Consider the following 24,492-nt stretch of genomic DNA (forward strand, 5'->3'; position numbering starts at 1 on the left):
CGATGAGGCTCCAGAGCTTTGTAACTTCAAACTAACAGTGTAAGATACACACAAAACAACATCACCTTGGCTTGTATTTAATTGGTTCCAGGTTTCATTTGTGCAAGTGAAAGGTCCACACTGAGTTCCCTTTCACTATGTGAGAAGAAGCAAGTGTTGTCATTTGCCAGACGTTTCCTCTGGAATAAAGCTTCAATATCTTTCTAGCATCAGTAAACAGTTTTCAATAATTATGAGTAGAATATCAATAGATAATGTGAACTTACATTTGAACTTTGGTATTGGAGAACACAAGCTGTTGTACTATCAAGCAATCCTACTTATTAGTGTAAGACATCTTCGGGAGAGATCATTGGAAACAAGTTTCAAAAGAAAGCTTGTCTCGCCTGTTTTTGAAAAGAAAGCCTTTCATGGATAATTGCAGTGCTCTCTGCATGTAAAAAAATAAATAAATAAACAAACAGCTCACATTATTACACAGCAAGATCCCACAATCCAATCAAAAGTTTTAGTGGAGGTCTTTATTTTGTATTTGAAAGTTTTGCTTGTGCTACTGCAAAGGTCCAACAGAAATAAGAGATCTGATAAGTGGGAGTTTAACAACAGCCTCTCTGCACAATGAAACATTGACTCAAATTAAAAAAGATCTCAGAGCCATACAACCTTGAAATACAAGGGTGAAACTACCGTATGTTCATAAAAAAAAATCACAAAAGCAGTGCGACTCAGTGACACATTTTCTAAACTCTCAAACTCTAGTTTAGAGATGTTGCAGGCTGGTAATTAGCACTCCTGTCCAGTCAAATACTGACCAGTGTCAAGGAAAAAGAATAAGATAATTGTTTAACCTTCATTTACTTTTGCGAGAGTTTCAGTTGAGCCCTGCAGAGTATGAATTGGCTCTCTCGTTCTTCTGCCTAACCTTTTATTAATTCCAGGTTGAATTTCAGATATTTTGTGCATTTCAGATGCAAGATGTACTTACCTCTTTCACAATATGTCAGTTAAATTAATTAATTTGCATTTGGTACAAAGTGGGTCTACTAATATTACAGTATTGAGAAGAGGAAAAAGACAGGGGAAAAAAGAGCAGAAGGAGAAAAGAGAGGTTTCATATAGTCATCCAATATCTCTCACCTGAAGTGCAAGGTCGAGTGTATGATTACTGGGTTTTGTAGAGCTGCTGCACTTACTGTTCAGAGTTCTCAACTGTATATTTTGATCTATACACGATTATCTCATGATTACATTGTGAAAGAACTGAAGACCCACTCAACAGATATGTTACTTCATCAGTATTATATACTCTTTGCCTTTTCTTCTGCTTCAGTATACATCCTCGTTGGCACAACATTGAAGACCCATTACAAAGGGGACATTCATTCTTAGTATGATTTAGAATTGCTTCCTTAATTCAACCACTAATTTTTATCAGATGGGTCAAAGTGTCTTCTCCTCCCCTCTTCACAAATCCCCTGTTCAATCTCTGTGCATTATTAATCTTTCAGGAATGCACCACTGCATTATGGGAAGAGGGAGGTAAGTAGTCTGATAATTGCAGACATTTTAAGTACTTTTTCTTCCTTTTTCAGAGTGTTTGCCCTGTGTTGTTAAAGCAAATATTATTAATATACTATAGGAGTGCACAATATTACATTTCCAGTCAATGCAATAAGCAGATCATTGTTTTCGTGTGATATGATAAATGGCCAGTGTTAAAATTCTATACTGTTTTGTCTAAATAAATTAAAAAGAAAACACTAAAAATAAAAATGTTAAATGCTTTTGAATATTTTAAAAACAAGTGATTTGCAGATTAGTGTTATATATTTGTGTTATGATAAAAATATATATATAATCTAAAAGTAAAGAAAAAGAGAGAGAGAGGGAAAATAAGCACAATTAAATATATTTAAAAGGTCTACATTAAGCTGGGGTGTTTTTCAGTGGCTCTCAATCAAAATATTTCTTTCTGTGTTCAGGCGAACTTGTGTTCCACAAAGGAGGGCACAGTTCCATTTGCCTTGGAATAAACAGGTCAGTTACATGCTTTCCCATGAAGCTCTTCCTAACAAAGTTAGCAAGCAGCACAAGTGTGTCACATCTTGCCCTGTTCCTGCTAAAAGATACAAGTTAATTTAGCTGTTGAGGGCTGTTGATGTAGAGTACATTTTATCTGGAAAATCCAATGTGAGTATCAGATTCCCTGTGAATAAGAAGTGAAATGATTTCTAGTGTGACAGAACCTAAAAATAAAATGATTGTCATTTGTTCGATATGCTCACTTTCACTTATTTTTTTTCTCACTTTCTCCCTTTCAATCTCACTTTAACTTGTAGATATTGGTCATCCATAATCTCAGCAGACGCACCCACATGTAAGAAATAAGCTGTGTTTAAATTAACTGCAATTTGACGGTAAAATATGGGTATTTCTTTGTGATAACTTGGTTAGTCTTTTTGAGTCAGCACTGTTTTACTGAAATGCAACTTTTACTTTCTCGGCCTGCTTTAACAGACTCTTGTAGTTATTATTTCATACAGTTCCAGTCCTCAGTTGCCTCTACTTACCATTATGTTCAGTGCCATGGGAGGGCTTCAAAAGGCTCACTCATATTGTCAGCTCTTTGAAAAGGCCGTTTCTGTGCAAGACTTGCCACTCACTTTAAATACAAAGAAAATTTGCCATCATTCAAAGAGAAGAAAGTAAAAACAATAGCAAGAACTCCCAAAGCTGAGCTGCAGCTTGTGTATGAGGTTTGTTTTCTTAAAGGAAGTTAATACTAATGCAAATGCTACTACTACTATTACTACTACTACTACTACTCTCAATCTACCAAATACTTTTCTTGGGTGGTAATAGTTGCTGCAGTCAATATTGAGTGAAAATATATTTTTTAAAATTATAAATACAGAAAAATATGTAAAACATTTGAAATATTTCATAAACATTTTCAAAATGCAAAGCTTTTATGTCTGCTAGTCATGTATGTGCAGTACCCATTTCTTGATTTTCTTTATGCATTATCATTTTAATTTGTTACTTCTGTATAAAATAAAGTTCTCTAGATTAAGATGATTATTGCTCATACAGGAAGAGGAACAACTTGTATAAAATTAAAATTAAAATAGTTGTTTTTATTTGAAGTTCTGCTTGTATTTAAATTATTCTTCACTTTGTCTTTTACTGATTCTTTTCATACAGTTGGAATCATCTGTCCAGTGAAACAAAACAGAGAAAAAAAATGACAAGCACGAGGCATCATGGTACACGAAAAGGAAGAAAAAACATCAATAAATATAGGTTTGTAAAAAAGCTGGTTTCTTTTGTCTAATTAGATGCCCTATAATTAAACAGATACTTTATTAATTCTAACAAGTAAAAACGGATACATTCATACATGCGCAATTTACGTAAAATTAGTTTCATACATATAAATCATCTATTATTGATTCATGGGAAATTGTACATGTGCACAACACTTCTCCAGTCTACAAATAATCTCTGCACTGACACTGATATAATTCATCTGATATCCCTGTAGATCAGAGGAGATCAGATTGTTCAGTTGAGTAAGGGGTTAAGTGTAATTTATTTTCTGTTTCATGACATCCATACCTCTGAGAACCCAAGACAGTCACTGAGTGTTTCCCAAGGTGGATTGTTTACAAGAGTTTGAGCCTCAGCAGCTGAGCTGTGTTCATAAAATTACATAGAATAACCAATTATCCATCTTTGGCTCTGTTGAGAGCCATCTCATCACCCCAGAGAGAGGCTGTTGTCCTTATACTCATGGAGAAAAACAACCTCAGTCATTGCTTCTAAATACAGACCTTATAATTTATAGATAGATAGATAAGACCGTCTTAAGATTTGTTTTAATGATAATGATTTGTTTGATTGTTTTTGAGTGGAACTTCCCCAAACAAGTGCCTCCCATAATTTAAAAAGCAGTAGGAGAAAGGAAAAAGGTGCATTATTCCCACCTATTTAATGTGGTATTACATAGAAACACTAAAGAAAAGGAGACAGGCTCAGTTTATTATTTCACCCAAACTTTTGATTGATACTCAATGGCATATACAAGAAATAATCCATACCCATTGACAGATACCTCCATGTGATGACAGGTCAGGCACAGAGAGCATTGATTAAACAGCAAATGAGCGTAAGGAAGCCAGCTCTGGTGGAGAGTTTCTATCTTAGTGTGAGTTGATGGAGTACCTCAGAGCAGCAGCGGGAACCACACCTGCCTGTCTGGGTGAAGAGGAGTAGAAGAGACAGGGGAGCTGACAGGTTGCCATGGGTCATGAGGGGAAACCTCTCCACTCGCATTCAGCTCAGTGCACACACTCCCCCAACAAGCAATCTATTTTTGCACACTTTCTTTTCTTAGCGAGCCAAGGGCTTTCTAAAGTGCAGGCTTTCTAAATGAATTAATGAAAGTATACATGCGTATTTAGCCGGGGGCAAATGTTGCACAGTCATATCTTGCAAAAAGATTTTGCGAGCGTGTTTGTGTTTGCCTCCCAAAGTCTGGAAGGTTTTTTTATTAGGCCTAATGTACAAACTTTCGAATTTGTTCACCATTAAAACACACTCTACCTCCACGGGAGTCTAATATTACAACTACCTCTGACAGTAATGAGGTCAATTAATACAGAGAGAATTGCTGCTGCATTACTATAATGAAAAAAAAAAAAAAAAAACACAAACAAAATGGCTATGTAATTATACCAAACACATGCTGTGGATAACCCCAGCATCTTATCCCGAGGGGCGGACCGTTGTTTCCAGCGTCATGTACTGTATCAGGAATATTGTCTCATTTGTTTTGAGCTGAAGATGCTATGCCTTACAGCTCTTGTTGCAAATATGTTGCTGAACAACTGAACTGAGTGAAAAATAAAAAGCTTTCATATTTCCATCGCTATATTAGAATTCAGTGCCGAATCAATGAAATTCAGTGCATAAGTTTTTCCCTCTCGGTACCAGAGGTGGCTTAACAGCTATCAATCTTAATATTGAATTGCGAGCAGAGATCGCCTAGAGAGAGAGAGAGAGAGAGTGAGAAAGCACATGGGGAATTATCCGAAACACAGATATACAGCACAGAGGAATAACTCTGGAATTGTGAGAAGAAGCTGAAATTGGCACTGGTTTGAAGAATTCCACTGGGCTACCTTTTAATTAGGTCTCTTAGCCCCAGGCTGTGCATTGCCACTGCCCTGACAGTATGCAAAGTTCCTGGAAGCCCTTAATAGGATGATTGACCGCTATAGCAAAGAAACTGATGATAGCCTTCATAAGCATTGCGCTTGTTTAATTACCCTGGGGTTTACAGCACATGATGAATTACTGCCTCATAACCACATGCATAAAGATCGATAATTGGCATAGCCTGTTTAGAATATTAACGATAACGCTTTTTTCCCCTCGTTGCTTGCTCATGACTCACTCTTGCAAATAGTCATCTGGCATATTTCTCAGCCGATTGTTAATTGCGCCGGTACGGATCAATGCGCTGTTTCAGTCTTCTCTTTTCCTTTCTAAATTGCGATTGGTCCCTGTCAGTGTTCTGTAGGAGCCATGGCCGGAGAAAGCATGTCTGTGAAAGGATGAGCTCAAATTGTCCAAGGCACTTCTTTATGAGGCGTATAAATCACACTGTAGGTGTTCACCTTGGCAGTTTGGTCTGCAGTGATTTTCATTTTGTTTTTGGAGGAAGAGAGGACCGAGGCCATTACTATAGTCTTTTGTGCCCCACCTAATTGGCCGGCAGGGGAAATCAGCTGTTGAAATGGCGTCACAAGGGACATGTGCTGTAAAGATGAGCTATTGTTTTGGAGGACCTGTCACGGGCCAACATTAACAACATGCATAAGAAGTACCTTCAGCTCTCCTGCACGACTGGCCGTTTCAATGGGGTAAAAAGGCCTGGCGGGTTTTCACCACTTAGAGATGAGTCCAATGGCTGTTTTCTAAATTTTCTGTATATATTATTAGATGACATCTCCATAATTAGCTATTTTTTGAAATACCTTAAATTATTTTCAATGTAAACTTGTGGGTTACTTTACAGTGCACTCTGAGACATCAAGATACAGTCAGTCCACATACGATTTTAATGAACCTAATTGATCTTGAATGTGAAAATAAGTTGTTTAATTATCAAATGGGTGGACATTTTCACAAGTCAGGTCAGAGATGGCTACATCTATGATGTGACCTCATTTATTCAGATTAGATTTACACCTTTTGCTTTTCTCTTCTCCCACCTCTCTCTTTCTTTGCCTCTAAATACAGGTGCATCTCAATAAATTAGAATGTCGTGGAAAAGTTCATTTATTTCAGTAATTTAACTCAAATTGTGAAACTCGTGTATTAAATAAATTCAGTGCACACAGACTGAAGTAGTTTAAGTCTTTGGTTCTTTTAATTGTGATGATTTAGGCTCACATTTAACAAAAACCCACCAATTCACTATCTCAACAAATTAGAATATTTCATAAGAATAAAAACATTTTTAGTGAATTGTTGGCCTTCTGGAATGTATGTTCATTTACTGTATATGTACTCAATACTTGGTAGGGGCTTCTTTTGCTTTAATTACTGCCTCAATTCGGCGTGGCGTGGAGGTGATCAGTTTGTGGCACTGCTGAGGTGGTATGGAAGCCCAGGTTTCTTTGACAGTGGCCTTCAGCTCATCTGCATTGTTGGGTCTGGTGTCTCTCATCTTCCTCTTGACAATACCCCATAGATTCTCTATGGGGTTCAGGTCTGGCGAGTTTGCTGGCCAGTCAAGCACACCAACGCCATGGTTATTGAACAAGCATGAAATGCTCTAAAATTTCCTGGTAGATAGCTGCGTTGACTGTGGACTTCAGAAAACACAGTGGACCAACACCAGCAGATGACATGGCAGCCCAAATCATCACTGACTGTGGAAACTTCACACTGGACTTCAAGCAACATGGATTCTGTGCCTCTCCACTCTTCCTCCAGACTCTGGGACCTTGATTTCCAAATGAAATGCGAAATTTACTTTCATCTGAAAAGAGGACTTTGGACCACTGAGCAACAGTCCAGTTCTTTTTCTCCACAGCCCAGGTAAGACGCTTCTGACGTTGTCTCTCCTTCAGAAGTGGCTTGGTAGCCTTTTTCCTGAAGACATCTGAGCGTGGTGACTCTTGATGCACTGACTCCAGCTTCAGTTCACTCCTTGTGAAGCTCTCACAAGTGTTTGAATCAGCTTTGCTTGACAGTATTCTCAAGCTTGCAGTCATCCCTGTTGCTTGTGCAGCTTATCCTACCCAAATTATTCCTTCCAGTCAACTTTGCATTTAATATGCTTTGATACAGCACTCTGTAAACAGCCACACCTTTCAGTAATGACCCTCTGTGACTTACCCTCTTTGTGGAGGGTGTCAGTGTTTGTCTTCTGGATCATTGCGAAGTCAGCAGTCTTCTCCATTATTGTGGTTTCAAAGAACAAGAGATACCCAGAATTTATACTGTAGGAATGGTCATTTATTGAAACTCAAATGTAAATATTCTAATATTTTGAGATACTGATTTTTGACTTTCATGAGCTGTAAGCTCTAATCATCAAAATTAAAACAAACACAAACTTTTGAAATGTTTTACTTTACATGCAATGAATCTAAAATATATGAAAGTTTCACTTTTTGAAATAACTTACAAGAAAAAATGAACTTTTTCACGACATTCTAATTTATTGAGATGCACCTGTATACTGTATAACTGCTCTCACTCTTTCATTCAACTCCTGCTTTATTGCTAATAAGCTCTCCATGAGCAAATGTGTCTTTTCAACTAATTACTTTATTTCCCCTTTCTGGCTTCACGAGTCTCTGCATCTGAGTCATAGTATGCTTTAGAAAGATAGCCAAGAATATCAAACACAACCTAAGCCAAATGATAATCAAAGTTCTGCACAATTATACTGATGTACAGTGTGGGCATTAGCTGCAAATTGCAATGAAATTCAGTGGGCTTTTTCATGATGTGTTATTGAATGCATATTTAAACCATTTTCCCAGGTTTCTTTTCTATTTAGTTATTGCCTTGTATCCATAAAATGTCCTATCTCATTTCCTTCTATCATAAAATATAATGATTTCAACAAAAATATTAAGCAGCACAACCGATTTTCGACATTGAAAATCATAAGAAATGTTTCTTGAGCAACAAATCTGCATATCAGTATGAATTCTGAAGGATCATGTGACTGAAGACCGAAGTAATGGCTTCTGAAAATGCAGCTTTGCCATCACAGGAACAAATTACAATTTAAATAAATAAAATGGAAAATAGTTATTTTAAACTGTAAAAATGCTACAGTATTACTGTTTTATTGTATTTCTGGTCAAATAAATGCAGACTTGGTGAGTATATAAGAGACTTTCTTTTAAAAAATAATAATAATAAAGAAATTGAGACCCAAACCTTTTAAATGGTAGTGTATATATAAAATCACTTCCAGAAAGACAACTGAATTTACAGTGCAATATCTAATACCCTGAGCTTGTAAATGACCAAAGGGTTGGTATTATCTAATGAAGAGTTAAAGGAAGCCTGTCAACATGATAAATGCAGAAAGAAGCAGAAATTTCATTATAATCTCTCCTTTTACATGCTGTAGCAGATATTGGCTTTTTATGCAAATGATAGAATCTGAATACAGATTATACTTGGTTAATTTACTGAAGAGTGAAATTTGAAAGGACTTTTTTTTTTTAGTTTGTTGGTGTGAATATCCTCTCTTTTCTCCAAAGTCCTTCATTAACACATTTTTTTTTCTTTATTATTTTCATAAATGATATTCAGAGAGCAGGATCAGTGGAGGAGCTGGTTTTTATTAAATATGAGCCTTTATTGGGTCTATTTAATCTGGCGGCAACGACATTCATTCTCTCCTGTTGTCACCTTTCACCACAGACAGATTCACTATTTATTATTTGAAGTTTGATTAAAGCAGCTGAACCCAGAGAAGCTGCAGCTCATTGAGTTTCAGGTCATGGTCTGTGAAAGACAGAAACGTGATACTCACCGGAGAGTGTTTGTCGCTGAAGTTGGTGCATAAGCCGTCTGTTGGCCAAGGTATTGAAAAGTGATGGGAAAAAGGTATTGAAAGTGATGGGAAAATCATTAGACTTTTAACTATTATTCTGCATGTGCTGTTAGTATTCTTATTGTGTCTCCAATGTTAAGGCCATGTAGCCAACCTTAATATTCAGAGAAAATTGGCTCTCTTATAGGTTGCCTGAAGCTTATGTGTGAGTTAGTAAATCCACTTGCTTAGGGTGGAATGAGAACAGTTAGTGCGGTAACAAGTTCATTCAGCTCCATATCCTGTATCAACCGTTTAGCTCATTATGGAAGGCAAAAGACATTTAGGAAGCAATTCACCTCAATGAGAAAGCGCTGAGAACTTTCTATGAAAATGACATGGGCTCCTCATTACACCTTTTTATGACTTCTCACAATTTTCAAGGTTAAATCCTTTAGCCACAACCTCATTACAGTCTAATGGAAGAGACTGAGGTGTCATTTTAGGTACAGTTGGTCTGAATGTGGTAAGCACTATCACAGCATGTCTTTCTCCATGTTCTTGAGGGGCTTTTGGTTGCACACTCCTGATGTTTCTAAGCTTCATTTTTAGCCAGGGTCTCTAATCCCCAGGCTCACGTAATGAGGGAGGTAATGAAAAGTTAATCCACATAGCTCTACTTTATGTTGCCTTTGGCTAATGCTGCTTTTAACTCAGCTCTCATTAACTTTTAAATCGCAGGCCATTAACAACAGGTTGGGAGGCTACCCTGCAGCTCGCCTCCCAAGCACTTTGTTACCACTTGTGGGGGACGTCAAAGCACAATTAGGCAGAGAAATTCTCACTGCATGTTGACCACTAATTAGGATACAGTCTGGACTTTCTGGAGTTCGGCTGTCAGGCTATTGATTTAACTTCAGCTCGCCACTCCTCCCGGGGACACTCGGTTGGGTGGCATTTTTGTCTACAGAGGCAATGTAAGAGTGAAAGGGGATGCTCTTCTTCACTTAATGCAGGAAGAACTTGTTGGTCCCTTGCTTCTCTGTGCAGGCTTTTACAGTTATGTGCTCTTTTATTTGGAACCGTTCCATGATTTTGTACTGGAACCGCTTGCATGTGCATTCTTTCATTCTTTCGTTCTTTAATGAATCAGACACATTAAGTGCAGTACAAACCATTCCTGAACGAATGATTCCTATGAGCCACTTCTTAGTAAATCAAAAACATACAGCACAACCAATGTAGTCCAAACTATTTCTAAACACACAACTTTAACTTTAATAACTTATTTTTAGTCAATCAAACAAATTCAGCTTAAAACATGAGCTGAGAGACTTAAATTAATGTAATTTCTTACTGGTTCATATGATTATGTGTAGTTAAGGATACGCATTATGAGTTTTAGCAGTGGCTTTTTATAAAAATAAGTTAATGACTGAAATATGTTAGCACTTTTTTTTTTGTTCATTTAGCATTGTTAAAGTTTATTGTCATATTAAGGACAATTATCGGATGAAATTTATGGAGCATCTAAAAGCAGCAAAAAGTCATTAAAAACTGTTTTTTTTTTTTTTTTTTTTTTTTAAATATATTGAATTAAATGAAACACTTTTTTTTTTTTCATTTCAGTTTTAGTATTATTTAGCATGTAGTTAAGGCCAGTTATTAGATTAAATTTATTCTGCCTTTAAAATGTCTGTGAAAGGTCACTGCAAGGTCCGTGTTAACACGTATTTTACAAGAATTGTTTTAAATGTATTTACTTTTGAATTCATCTCATTATATAGCAATGGATTTGCATTTCTGTTCAGATTTTCTTCCCTAAAAACAGCGTACTACAGAAATTGTTAATGAAACCATTATTAAGGAACCACAACCATTAACAGAAATCGGAACCGGAAATGGGCTTATTAAATTCCTTATGATTTCCATCCCTAATGATAAAAATTTTACCACTGTGATGAGTTGGAAGTTGATTAAATTGCATTATCATTATTATTTTACAGATTGATTAAAACAATAATCAATTTCATTTCAAACATTCTGATACACAGTATATACACATATGATCCTTTGGCTGCTCACCTAATAACTCCCTGCAGGAAATAAGAAACACTCCCATTCTCTTGATGACTTGCAGACGTGACAACACCAACTCATAAACCACGTCTGACCGAGCCAACAATAAATAGTGATTTGATTACAAATGGTTAATGCAGGAGCAAACAAGTGTGTAAATCGTACATTCCTGGGGCTTTCTTGACAGCTCTCAGCTGATTAGCAATTCATCATCTCCCAGGCATGGTGACACACAGCTCTACAGCTCTGTTGCTCTGTAGAATGTGAATGAGGTTAATGAATGTGAATGAGGCTAATTCTGCCGTCCTTGCCAGACCACCAGCCACATTAAACCTCACTTGGAGATATTTTATTGCAAATGTAAATTTTGATCTGTCTCAACGTAGAGCAGAATGAATGTGTTTCTTGTGTGAAGGGTACTCTAGATGTCAGATGGTAGTTGTTATGTCCTTCGCTATCCCTAACCTGCCCCGCGTCTGACTCTGCACACTTGCCTACAACACAGCATGCATAAGTATGATAATTCAAGAAATTGTATGGAGCCCAGTTTTGTGATTATGTTCACATCAGATGAAATGTGTAAAATCAGATCAGATCATCATGTTAGATGCGCACCAAGTTATTGCTGTTCATTTGGAGCATGCGCTGTTGTGTCCATGTTTAAAGTTTAATCAAATGCAGATCAGACAGGCAGCAAGTGGCTGGGTCTCTGTCAGGGCTTTTATCTGGTCTTCAGGGATTCCCTGCATCTCCGTTTGGACACCACCTGTGTCTCCGTCTGCCTTATTGTGCCGATCAAAATAGCCTTTTCGGCTCAGTAGAACTTATCTGTCCCGTTCTGAGAGACATGCGTCTTATCTCTTTATCAGTTGCTCTTGTTTACATCTCTGGAGAAAAAAAAGAAAGACAGCTGCAGAGTTATTACCATGAAGCACATCTGAATCTCTCATAATGTGTGATCAGTTCATTGTGATTGCATTCTGCTCTATTTCAAACAGAGATAGAAGGGCAATAAATGTAATGCCACCAATTCAAATCGCACTGACGGGTATGCCATTAGGATTGTCTTTGGACCTATGTAACGGTTTGTCGGATGAATGTGTGAGAGGGTTTTGTATTTATTATCTATATTATCTGCAGCAGGGATTGAGTCAGATGAAGCATGAAGATACAGTTGCATTCATTGAGTTCTGATGTTTATAATGGATCTCAGATGGTGTAGGATAAGGAAAATAGGAAAAATGGCTGATCTAAAGCTATAAAAAAAAGCTATATGGAAAGAATGACTGTATATACACATATACTGAATATGTAGCCTTTGCTTCCCGCAATCCAAGTTCAACAGGTTGCTTACAAAAAACAAACAAAAAAACCCTACTTTTTCAGTCAAGTATTTATTTATTTTATTTATTTTTAACCAAAAAATTTACATTGTTATCACTAAATATGTTCTCAGTTATTGTCAAAGTTTTCTTGAATTTGCCAGTCCAACAAAGCAGTTTTCTTAAGATGAGCCTTTATAGACTAAACACTGTCCGGCTTTCAAAAGGTTTTTGTTTTTTGTAAATTCTCTGTATATCTTGGTTTCTCTATTCAGTAAGTACTTGCAAAACCTGAATTTTTTTTTTCTTCTCCAAGGTTGTTTGATACAGCCTTGACATTCTCTTGAGATTTAATATGGACAGACATTAATTTACACAATTGCAAAGTAATTTACTTGTTCTCTGCAAACATTTCAGTTGAGATTTATGATTGGGGACCTGCACAGTACATCAAAATGCGACAGATGTTAATTTCTTACAGGTAGCAACAGATTATTTACTACATGTATGCCAGCCATATGCTAATGAGCTCCTTAGTGTAAAGATCCAGATTGCTATATACATAACGTCTAGTGTAATTCACGCTCCTCTTCTTGATGATTTAGATTTCAAATTCACATTTTGCATATGTGACACTGTTGAATAATTACAATACTTGATAAACCGACTTATACAGAAGACCACCAGTGTACTATAGCCTTTCATTGTAAGCTACAGATGATTGAGAGAGAAAGAATAGGCCTTATTCATAACATGCTCATATTTAATAGAAGATTATTAAACAGGAAGTGCTGCAACTGTGTTTACAATCTTCCCAGCCTGTGTGGGCCTTGGCCAGGGCCATTGGCAGCTTTTGAGTCATGTCTCTACGGACATCCCAGGTGGAGTCCATAACCAAGGGGTTGATCTGGAAGAGCATGCGCTGCACTCCATGATTAATTAATTATAATTTTCTGCTCAATAGGCCTCTGAGGAATGTAGTGCAGTGTCAGCAGTTTCCGCTCTATTAGGAAGTACGCAACGTAAGCCACACAGCAGACTGCGTCATTTTACAAATTAGTACTGGCAATTTGATAGCAAAGCTTTAACTGGTAGATTCATTACGCTGGATATTAAACCAATATTAAAAGAAATTAATAAACAAAAACCCATAAGCTATTAGAGTAATATTGGACATGCTATCTTGAACTCGGTGCTTAATTACAATTTAAGAATCAACTGAGAATTCATCATTTTTAAATGAGGGTAATTTATTCACATTGTTAATATATTTAGAAATGGATTTAAAGGCTCAGGGTGCTGATTACTATTGCTGCTTTTTAATCATAATGGTCAAAGGGAAGGTTTTGGTTATGTGTCAAACATAAAAAGTCTGTTGGTTGCTGTAAAATCAATCTAAATGACTTTAGGGTTTCTAACATGGTACAACGTCAGTAATGAAACATGTCCACATGAGAAGCTGATTGGTTTCTTGTTTCATAATTTCATTATGAATTAATAATTTAAATTATTGATAAAAATAAAAGGTTTTGATTTGTGAGAATTAACAGATTTTTTTTTTTTTTTTTTTAGTATAATAAAATAATTAATTTATTAATGTGTTTATTTGTGTGTTCATATGTTACCACAAGAAGGTGAGGACAAGAAGGACGGGACAGAATGAAGAACATAATTTCTGTAAGAAATATTGTAGAGCTAAGAATTTTTGGGAACATTTGAGTGCTTTAGTTATTTGGAAATGTGTGCTGATAGAAACAATTGTAGATACCCAATATAGAAATGTTTTAGGTACAGGTTTGGTGTAAAGGTTCAAAGGTTTAAAGATATTGAATCACCAGGGCTGTAAATAGACATATGGTTTAAAGTTTTTTTTTAAACATTTTTTACTTTTTCAATACCATCAGATTTTCTGTCATATTTAAAGTTGATGTCATAACATGAAGTGTACTACCATGCCTAATCCTATAATCCTTTCTTTCCAATAACACATTGTAAATGGTGGTTTATTTGGTTGAATCACGCTAGGTTTGTTTATAGCTTTATGTTGTGTTAGCATGTCGCGTCTCTATGCTACATTGCCATATGCAGTGTTGCCTTGGCATTTGAATCACTGGCCAGCTGAAATATTGGAGTTTTTGCTAAGCCTCGGCTTGAAAGCTGTGCCTGTTTTCATCAATTCGTCCCTGTTGGAAGCACTTTGGCACGGATAAGACATTCTTCTCACAGCCTAATTCAGTCCATTTCACCCAAACAGCCATCTAAACAATCTAAAATGCCCCCAGTGGAAGTGCTAGACCAGAGTCTGCTAACTAGAGGAGAGAGAATGTGTGCCTAACTGGACATGTGTGGCAGCCCAGTCTTTTTTCTCTGGCGTTCTGTGTTGTTGATGGTATTCCTGAATGCAGCATGTATGGAGGAACATTTTATATATTAACAAAGTTTATTGCTGCATAAGAGATAAAAAGAAAAATAAACACGCAATCAAAAAAGAATTAGCATAATTATAGTAGGAAAGTCGCTGGTGCACAAAAGGCGAAGGACAAAGAAGACAAGTGTCATATCAGTCTCAGCAGTTAGACCGATAATAGTAGATGATGCCCTCTCATTCCAAGCTGAAATGGAAAACTACTGTGGTGCAGTATTCAAAAGCTAAAGCCTGTAGCTGAGGTATGCTTCATTTTTCTGCCTGCCATTACTTTTCAAGTGTTTTAGCTTTTTTGAGAATACTAGACTGACCAAGAATGTGTGCAGGCATCAGACAAATACACACTGCCTGTGTCCAAATGTGCATACTATCCATTCTAAATTCTATGTGATATTAGTAATTTCCAATACTATTTAGGGCAGATAGGGTGTATAGTATGCACATTGGGAAGCAGGAACCATGATTGCTTTGTGAAACTCCACTTTGGCAGCGTTTTCCAAAAGCATTAAGTAGATTGTACAGACCATTGGTGGCAGCAGTTTCGACAATGTTTTTGGGAAACATGACACAAATCTGTAGACCAGTGGTTTCCAACTCTTGTTGTGCTGCATTTTGTGTTTCCCTAATCAAATACACCTGATTCAACTTATCGGCTTGTTAGTAGAGACTACAAAACCTGAAATGTTTGTGTCATATAAAAGAAAGAAACAAAATGTCTACTGTTGAGAAAGTACTCCAGGACCAGGGTTGAGAAACATTACTGTAGAGCAAAGCAAGTACCATCTGACCTCCTCGTTTATCCATTTTTGTTGTTTCCACCTTTGTCTTTTGTTGTTTTTAATTGGTATTTTGTATATTTAACTGGTTTAAAAGCAAATGCTCAAATATGAGTACTGCCACCTGGTGGATCCACCAATTTGTGCATGGTGTTGTCTTAAACGGTCAACTGAAACATACAGTATATTTGACTTTTTTCCCCTCCTGCTCAACCCCTAAGAGTTTATGAATATACAATAAAGGGATACTCCACCAAAACAATTAAAATTCTCGCTCAGAATTTACCATCATGCGGGTCAATAAATGGTTTTTGAAGTGTCAACTTCATAGGGCCGATCCACTTGCATTGTAGTGACTCACAGTCACAGGAATTGATTATTTTTGTCTAAAAATCTCAGTTTCTGTTCATCTGAAGTCTGGGATGACATGAGGGTGAGTACCAAATCATGGTTTACGACTAACATATCTGACTCATGTGAAATAAAAGAAAAACGATAGAAAGAAAGAAAAAAACAAAGAAAGGTGAAAACAGTGATACCTTATTTGCTATACAAGGAAAATAGCACAACGGCACATCATGGCCATGCTGAACTTGATATTCAAGGAGAATGTGTCTCTCCAGTGCTCTCATTGCAGAATACATTACATTGTGAAATTGGCTAAGCAGGGCTTCAAAATACAGGAGATAGAATTCCGCCCCACTAGCCAGATACCATAATATCAGTAAATGATAGTAAGATATGCAGTGTGTTCCTCTTTCCTCCCCTCCTCTTGATATCAATATGGAGCCCATGTGTAAGGCTCACCTCTTTATCGACCTGGAGCAGTGCAAAGAATAGAAGTGCATTACCTCTACCTTTCACTGGAGAGACTTATCCCAGATAAGTGATTTTAATCACACCGACCAGCGCTATTGATCAGGAAGGTGTTGTGTTCAATATAAAACTAATTTTAGAACCAATTACTCATTAATAAGAATGTCCTGCCCCTCTCTGCACACGTCTGATTTGCCTCAGCAGCTAAACGTACAGTGCAGAGGGGAGTTCGATACCATTTTCAGTGCAAAGTAAGTAAAAGGTTGACGATTTTGCTATTCTCTTTGTAGTCCAAAAAGTGGAAGCTTGCTGTCTTGAAGAATTTTACATTCCTACAAATTACTATGTGTAGAAACAAAGCCTCAATATCCACAAGCAGGCTGTCGGCACACCATGCAGCCTCCATTTTGCCATGCCACAGGGTGTGGTATTGAAAACGTGCTAAACATTACAGGACAGGTGGCAGCTGTGGCCATAAAGTCTGCACAATGGAGGATGACAATGAAAAGATGAAGGCACTGAGTATTGCAAAGGGTCATGAAAGCACTACAGGGCCTTTGTGAGAAGCCACCGCCTATTTAAGCTTTATGGCACCAAACACTGTTATCAACTGTACAAATTCACTCTGCTGGAAACAACAAAGCATGGATATGCAATCAACTGATTATATGCCACTTAGTGTCAAGGAAACAAACCTGTTGTATTTTTGTAAAGTTGTGTTTTTCATTTGGAGCAACTGTAGGCATTAAGTAGAAAAGCAGTAGCCTGAGGGGTTCAGCTGTCCGTACAGATTTGGAATTTGGTGTATTTTTTAAAATATGCAGTAAAACTGTCATGGTCCAGCTGTAACTAATTGGTGCTGCCAAAATAGTGGCAAAACTGAAAACACTGAAATGTATTTTTTAGGAAAAAAATAATCCCAACATCCAAATGCTAATAAGGTCAAATTAGCAAAATATGTCCTAAACGTGACCCATTGTCTCCTGAGAGGCCAAGTTGCTGGACTATATAGAAACTGAAAGAGAGATTGATTGGAAAGTTAAGCGAGAGGTGTTTGGGCATGGAACTGAGAGAATGAGAGAGAGCTCTGACTTCTAGCCAGCCGTTAGCACTGCAGACCTCATCTGTCCTCATTATTGCCTCTTGTTTCCCCACCAAGCATACGAGTGAACGACAGACTTCAGGAAAGAAGTGCTGTTCTGCACCCATGCATCAATGGCACCAAATTGCATGTTGGATTGGTCTTTTCCTCTAGGCTGGCTCCTCTGAGAACAGACCAAAGCATATTGTGTGTGGCTAGGAAGAGAGTCCAGGCTACAAATTATTTCCATTTTCCAGTATGCAGTCTATTACTGTTCTCTTTTGCAGATACAGCAAGTAAATGGTCTAACACTGGATAGATAGCACCTCGGATTATGGATGCAGTGATACTGTGGTAAAAGTCCATGTGCATCATATTTCTTTCTTTATTCTTTTTCTTCTTTACTGCGGTGTACCTGAGCTACATGAAAGGCATTTGGTCTTAAAATAAAAAGCCTGCGCTCTAATCTGTTTCAGGGCAAATACAATATTTATCAGTGTATAGATGTATAGACTATCTCTTTGCAGTTCACAACACAAGAAAGAGTTACTTCTGGTCCTACACTGCAAAAAATGCTTTTCTTATTTAGATTTTTTGTCTTGTTTCCAGCCAAAATATCTAGAAATTCTTAAATAAAGAAGGATTTTCTAGACAAGTAAAAATGATTGTCTTGTTTTCAGAAAAAACAAGTAAAAATTAAGTGAGTTTTTGCTTGAAACAATTTCTGTTTGAAATAAGATTATTTTTGTTACCCCATTGGCAGATTATTTTGCTTGTTCTAAGCTAAAACACACTTAATTTTGACTTTTTTTTCTTTTCTTCTGAAAACAAGACAATAATTTTTACTTGTCTAGAAAATCCTTCTTGATTTAAGAATTTCTAGATATTTTGGCTGGAAACAAGACAAACAAATCTAAGTAAGAAAAGCATTTTTTGCAGTGTACAATTGGTATCCTTTGTTTAATGAATTCAAAATCTGCGATTTAGTCAAGCTGTATATGAACAAAATGTATCCCGCCTATGGTTTCATATTCCTCTCAGGTTAGGCTGTAATTGCATTCTCTTGAGTAATTTGTATTTGACACTCCACTTCAACAATGACAGTATTGTAATTGCTCAGAACAGTCATGGTTCTGCATTGTGAGATATCAGCAAAGCACGGAGAGCCGAGTCTCTGCTTGCATTTATGCTTTTCCGATGAGACACGTTTGCAAAGTGTACTGCCACTTTGCATGCAAAAATAATCCACTAGGCGTCTACTTAACACATTCTGGTTTATCTGAGCTTTGTTAACTGGTAAATGCGATAGAGGTGCATATTAGGTTGCATTATTTGTTTATGCATTTATTTGATCTGTCATTTCCCCTGTTGATTATGTTTTTATGTTCTTAAGTAAGTGGGGAAATTGGATTTGTAGTAGTCAAAACACTTAAAAACAACTTGATGGACTATCAGCTTTGTCAGAATACACTACAAAACACTGTATTGTGCATAATGGATCATTATGTTGGGTTATTTTTAAAACTCTGTTCGCTTGTTGAGCACAGCTTTATTGACACATTTTTACTTGAGCTGAAAATTTGTGCAGGACATGTGCAGTGAGCTAAAATTACATCACAGCCATGAACCACTGCTAATTCCAAAATCATACAGTATACTATACACACACACAAACACACGTTTGTTTTTGTGAAACGTGGGGACATCCCACAGGCGTAATTATACTGTACAAACTGTATGTGCTATTGCCCTACACCAACCCTACACGTAACCCTACCCCTTACAGGAAACTTTGTGCTATTTCAGATTTTCAAAACACTCCATTCTGTGTGATTTATAAGCGTTTTGAAAAGTGGGGACATGGGGTAAGGTCCTGAAAAGTCACCTTCTCCTTGTAATACCTATGTCATACCCTTGTCATTATACAAATTTATGTCCTCATTTGTCACAAAACACGCACACACACACACACACACACACACACACACACACACATACACATACACATATATATATATATATATATATATATATATATATATATATATGGTGTAGTGTGTCCCTATATAAAAATACATTTTGATAGATTGATGCGCACCCATGTGTTCGTCTGGCGTTAACAAAGGGGCGATAGAGTTAAGTGAGATGTCTCTGATAATATACCGCATACTGTGTGTTATTATTCAAGTAAGTTACTTTTTAACTTGATCAGCAAATGCTTTCAAACTGCTGCTCCACCATGACAGTATTTGACCTACGCGAATTCTCACAATAGCGCCCCTTATGGCATCACCGAAGAAGCTGGTTATGAATTTGCTTAGCATATTTTAGAACGCAAGGATAGGGTGTGTCAAACAGTGCTTGAGCTGCAAGATACTCTACATCAGCATTTAAGTAGCCTACTTGCGTAGAGTATGTTTCTGGCCTTATCTGCAACAGATAACTTGATGTTGTTTTAAAATATCTCTTTTTAGCATTATGCAGAGGTTGAGAAAGACAGATGAGGGACGCGAGGGATGAGAGGATATGTAATTAAATGTAGAGGATCCCTCCAGGTGTTTAACGCTATTCGCAAGGTCAACGCATGAAACATTGCTGATGAGCTGTGAACGTCCGCGCGCCTCCGCACCGCATGCTAGGCCCAACAGTGGAGCTTGGTTTTAGTAAAATGCGACAGATTCGCTGAAAGGTTGTAACGCCGTGCTCCAAATCGATGAAGCGCACCGTCACCCATCACATAATGATATATGACTGTACCTACGGGATTATTGAGGCGATAACAGCCCTGGGAGGGTCCAACGGACCGATAAAAGCAACAAGAGAACCAAGCCGTAGTCATCACATAAGCATGACAAACACAAATGAAACCGCTGTGCCTGGGACACAAGCAATTTCGCTCACAAGGTACTGAAGTGATTTCCTCTTCTGAATGATTCATTCTTTGCGTTTATCTGAGTAACATATATAATTTGACAGATATATAATGAACTGAGCACAGAGCGCCTGAACAGTGACCCTAATACTACCCATAATCCCTAGACTAAAATAAACCGCCTATCATTAGGAACATTAGAAATAATGTAAACAAGGACTAGCAGCCATAGTATACAGCAAAGATCGTTGTTTTGGTTTTGATTCTGGAGATTAGCCATCCACTCTGTTGTGTTAATCCTGCTCAGGTTTATCTCTTTGAGTGTGGCTGGTGTTTCATTGGCTGCTCTGCTGCTAGAGAGGTACAGCTGGAAAGGTTTATTTTATATTTGGAAGTCAATATATTGTTTATATATATATATATATATATATATATATATATATATATATATATGTGTGTGTGTGTGTGTTATTTATGTTTTATTATTACTTTATTGAGTCTAAGGTTTAAAAACAAGCCTGTTTTATTCTGTCTTGCTCTGTCTACCTCTTTTTTAGCAAAAGGTAGTAATTTTGCGTACAGGTCAGAGAACATGAATAAATGTTATTTTTTATTGCATTGTTTGTTTCATAATTAATTGCATTAATTTGATGTTTTAAGGTGACAGCCCTGCTTTTTGACAGACTTTTAATCTACTTATCAGCTTTGTTAAAAATAATTAGGTTATTAACAAACATTTGAAATCTGATAAAAATTAGATGTTTGAAAACATGTTTTAGTTTTATTTGACATTCGTGGTGCACCTTACAAGCTCGCACAAAGCTTAGTAGTGTCATAATCAAATGGTGACTGAATTGATGCATTTTCACGCACTTGTCATTCACAATGCAATGCATAAACAAGTGTGTGGCTTCAGACACAACATATGCATGAATGTGTAAATACAGTAAAGCTTTTGACGCTTGTGGCATCTCATGCGCATCCATAAATTAGCATCGCAGTGAGCTGTCATGATAGATGAGAATCATGTGTACATCACACATAAGTTATTGCTATACCCATACACAGTGGTGTGAAAAAGTGTTGGCCCCCTTCCTGATTTTTAAATTTTTTGCATATTTGTCACACTTAAAAGATTCAGATCATCAAACAAATTTTAATATTACACAAAGATAATGCAAGTAAATACAAAATGCAGTTTTTAAATGATGATTTCATTTATTAAGGGAAAAAAGCTGTCCAAACCTACCTGGCCCTACGTGAAAAATTAATTGCCCCCTCCTATTTAATCATGAAAGAACTGTGATTAACCACATTGTTTTAAAAACCTGAGTTAAATTTCACTAGCCAAACCCAGGCCTAATTACTGCCAGACCTGTTGAATCAATAAATCACTTAAATAGAACCTGTCTGACAAAGTGAAGCATGTTTAAAGAGCAACACATCATTCCGCGATCTTAAGAAATTCATAAACAGATGAGAAACAAAATAGTTTACATGTATCAGTCTGGAAAGGGTTATAAAGCCATTTCTAAGGCGTTGGGACTCCAGCAAACCACGGTCAGAGCCATTATCCACAAATGGAAAAAACTTGGAACAGTGGTGAACCTTCCCAGGAGTGGCCGGCCTACCAAAATTACTCCAAGAGCACAAAGACGACTCATCCAGGAGGTCATAAAAGAACCCAGAACAACATCTAAAGAAGTGCAGGCCTCACTTGCCTGAGTTAAGTCAGTGTTCATGATTCAACAATAAGAAAGAGACTGGGCAAAAACAGCATCCTTGGGAGAGTTCCAAGGCAAAAGCCATTGCTGACCAAAAAGAACACAAAGGCTCATCTCACATTTGCCAAAAAATATCTTGATTATCCTCAAGACTTTTGGGCAAATATTCTGTGGACTGATGTGACAAAAGTTGAACTTTTTGGAAGGTGTGTGTCCCGTTACATCTGGCGTAAAACCAACACAGCATTTCATAAAAAGAACATCATACCAACAGTCAAACATGGTGGTGGTAGTGTGATGGTCTTAGGCTGCTTTGCAGCTTCAGGACCTGGATGACTTGCCATAATTGATTGAACCATGAATTCTGCACTCTATCAGAAAATCCTGAAGGAGAATGTCCGGCCATCTGTTCATGACCTCAAGCTCAAGTGCACTTGGGTTATGCAGCAGGACAATGATCCAAAACACACCAGCAAGTCCACCTCTGAATGGCTGAAGAAAAACAAAATGAAGACTTTAGAGTAGCCTAGTCAAAGTCCTGACCTGAATCCTATTGAAATGCTGTGTCATGACCTTAAAAAGGCGGTTCATGCTCGAAAACCCTCCAATGTGGCTGAATTACAACAATTCTGGAAAGAAGAGTGGGCCAAAATTCCTCCACAGCGCTGTAACAGACTCATTGCAAGTTATTGCAAACTCTTGATTCCAGTTGTTGCTGCTAAGGGTGGCCCAACCAGTTATTAGGTTTAGGGGGCAAGCACTTTTTCACACAGGGCCATGTGGGTTTGGATTTAGTTTTCCCTTCATAATAAAAAACTTCATTTAAAAACTGCATGTTTTGTTTACTTGTGTTATCTTTGATTAATATTTAAATTTGTTTAATGATCTGAAACATTAAAGTGTGACAAACATGCAAAAAAATAAAAAAATCAGGAAGGGGGCCAACACTTTTTCACACCACTGTAGCTATACCAGTTATTATTGACTACCCCCTCTGAACAAACGGCTCTGCTTCATCACTTACAAAATGACAGTCTGTCCTAGACATTAAATTTGCAAACCAAATTTGAATTTTTGAGTAACCTTTTCCCCAGTGTGTTTCAGCATGATATTTTACAGACTTAAATGATCCAAGCATATGGGCCTAAAAGGTTATGCAAGACCGCCTGTAGAAAGGGCGTGAAAATTGCTATTTAGGTCATAAGGCGCTAATAATGATTTCTGTAGGCAGGCCAGCAAAAGCTTGTTAATCAGTGGTCAAATAAAACATGTTTTTAAAAATGTGCTAAAATGTGTGAAATGCTTCAAGTTCTTTTAAGTAAATATAAATTATCTGCTTCATCTGGTTTTGTTGCTCACAATGGCAGTTTGTCAGTTTGATAGAATGGTTCCTGAGGGTTTCCACAGCAACAACGTAGTAAAAATCTCACAAAGTCAACAAAGTCAAGGATATTAAATAAAGTCTGTAAAACTGAAATGTATCCATTTATCTGAACTTGATTATCAGATTCCATGCATGCTTTGCTTCAACAGTCAGTCTAAGAATGCTTCTTAGAAAACCTAAAAGATGAGATGGGGGTATGGACATCTTTGCACACTGGCACGATGGATTAGAAGTGGCATTATCATGCATTATAAACAGTGTTGGGCACGTTACTTTAAAAAAGTAATTAGTTATAGTTACTAGTTACTTGTCACAAATAGTAACTGAGTAAGTAACTGAGTTACATAATTATAAAAGTAACTAATTACCAGGGAAAGTAACTATTGCGTTACTTAAAAAAAAAAAAAAAAAAAAAATTCAAATATGTCAAATAACTTGGATGCCCCACATATTAAATATGTTAAATGCAGGAAATGGACACTAAATAGAATAAATTATTATTATTATTATACATTGTACAGTAATCTACTCTACACAACTTTAATGTTACTGTGTTACTGTGGGACAATGTGAGAGACACCTATCAAATTCAATATATTATTGTAAATATTATCAACCCTCTATGGGCACCTTGGCAATAGAATTGCCATTGGCTAGTAATTGTTTACCATTGGCTAGTTTACTCACCAGACTAATATAAATGATCTGATATACTATTTTATATAATATATAGTGTGTATATATATATATATATATATATATATATATATAGCTTATGTTTGTAAATGGCACAGTTTTTTTAAGTATCTGACACTTAGCATCAGTCAGTTAAGCATTATAATATGATATTATGATAATTTAGCATTATATGATAGAACTTCAGTAATTAGAATAACCATGTATGAATGCGTATTTGTCATATTGGCTGTGTCTCATTTAG

The sequence above is a fragment of the Onychostoma macrolepis genome, chromosome 14, assembly GCF_012432095.1.
Source record: "Onychostoma macrolepis isolate SWU-2019 chromosome 14, ASM1243209v1, whole genome shotgun sequence".
In the NCBI taxonomy this organism is placed as follows: Eukaryota; Metazoa; Chordata; class Actinopteri; order Cypriniformes; family Cyprinidae; genus Onychostoma; species Onychostoma macrolepis.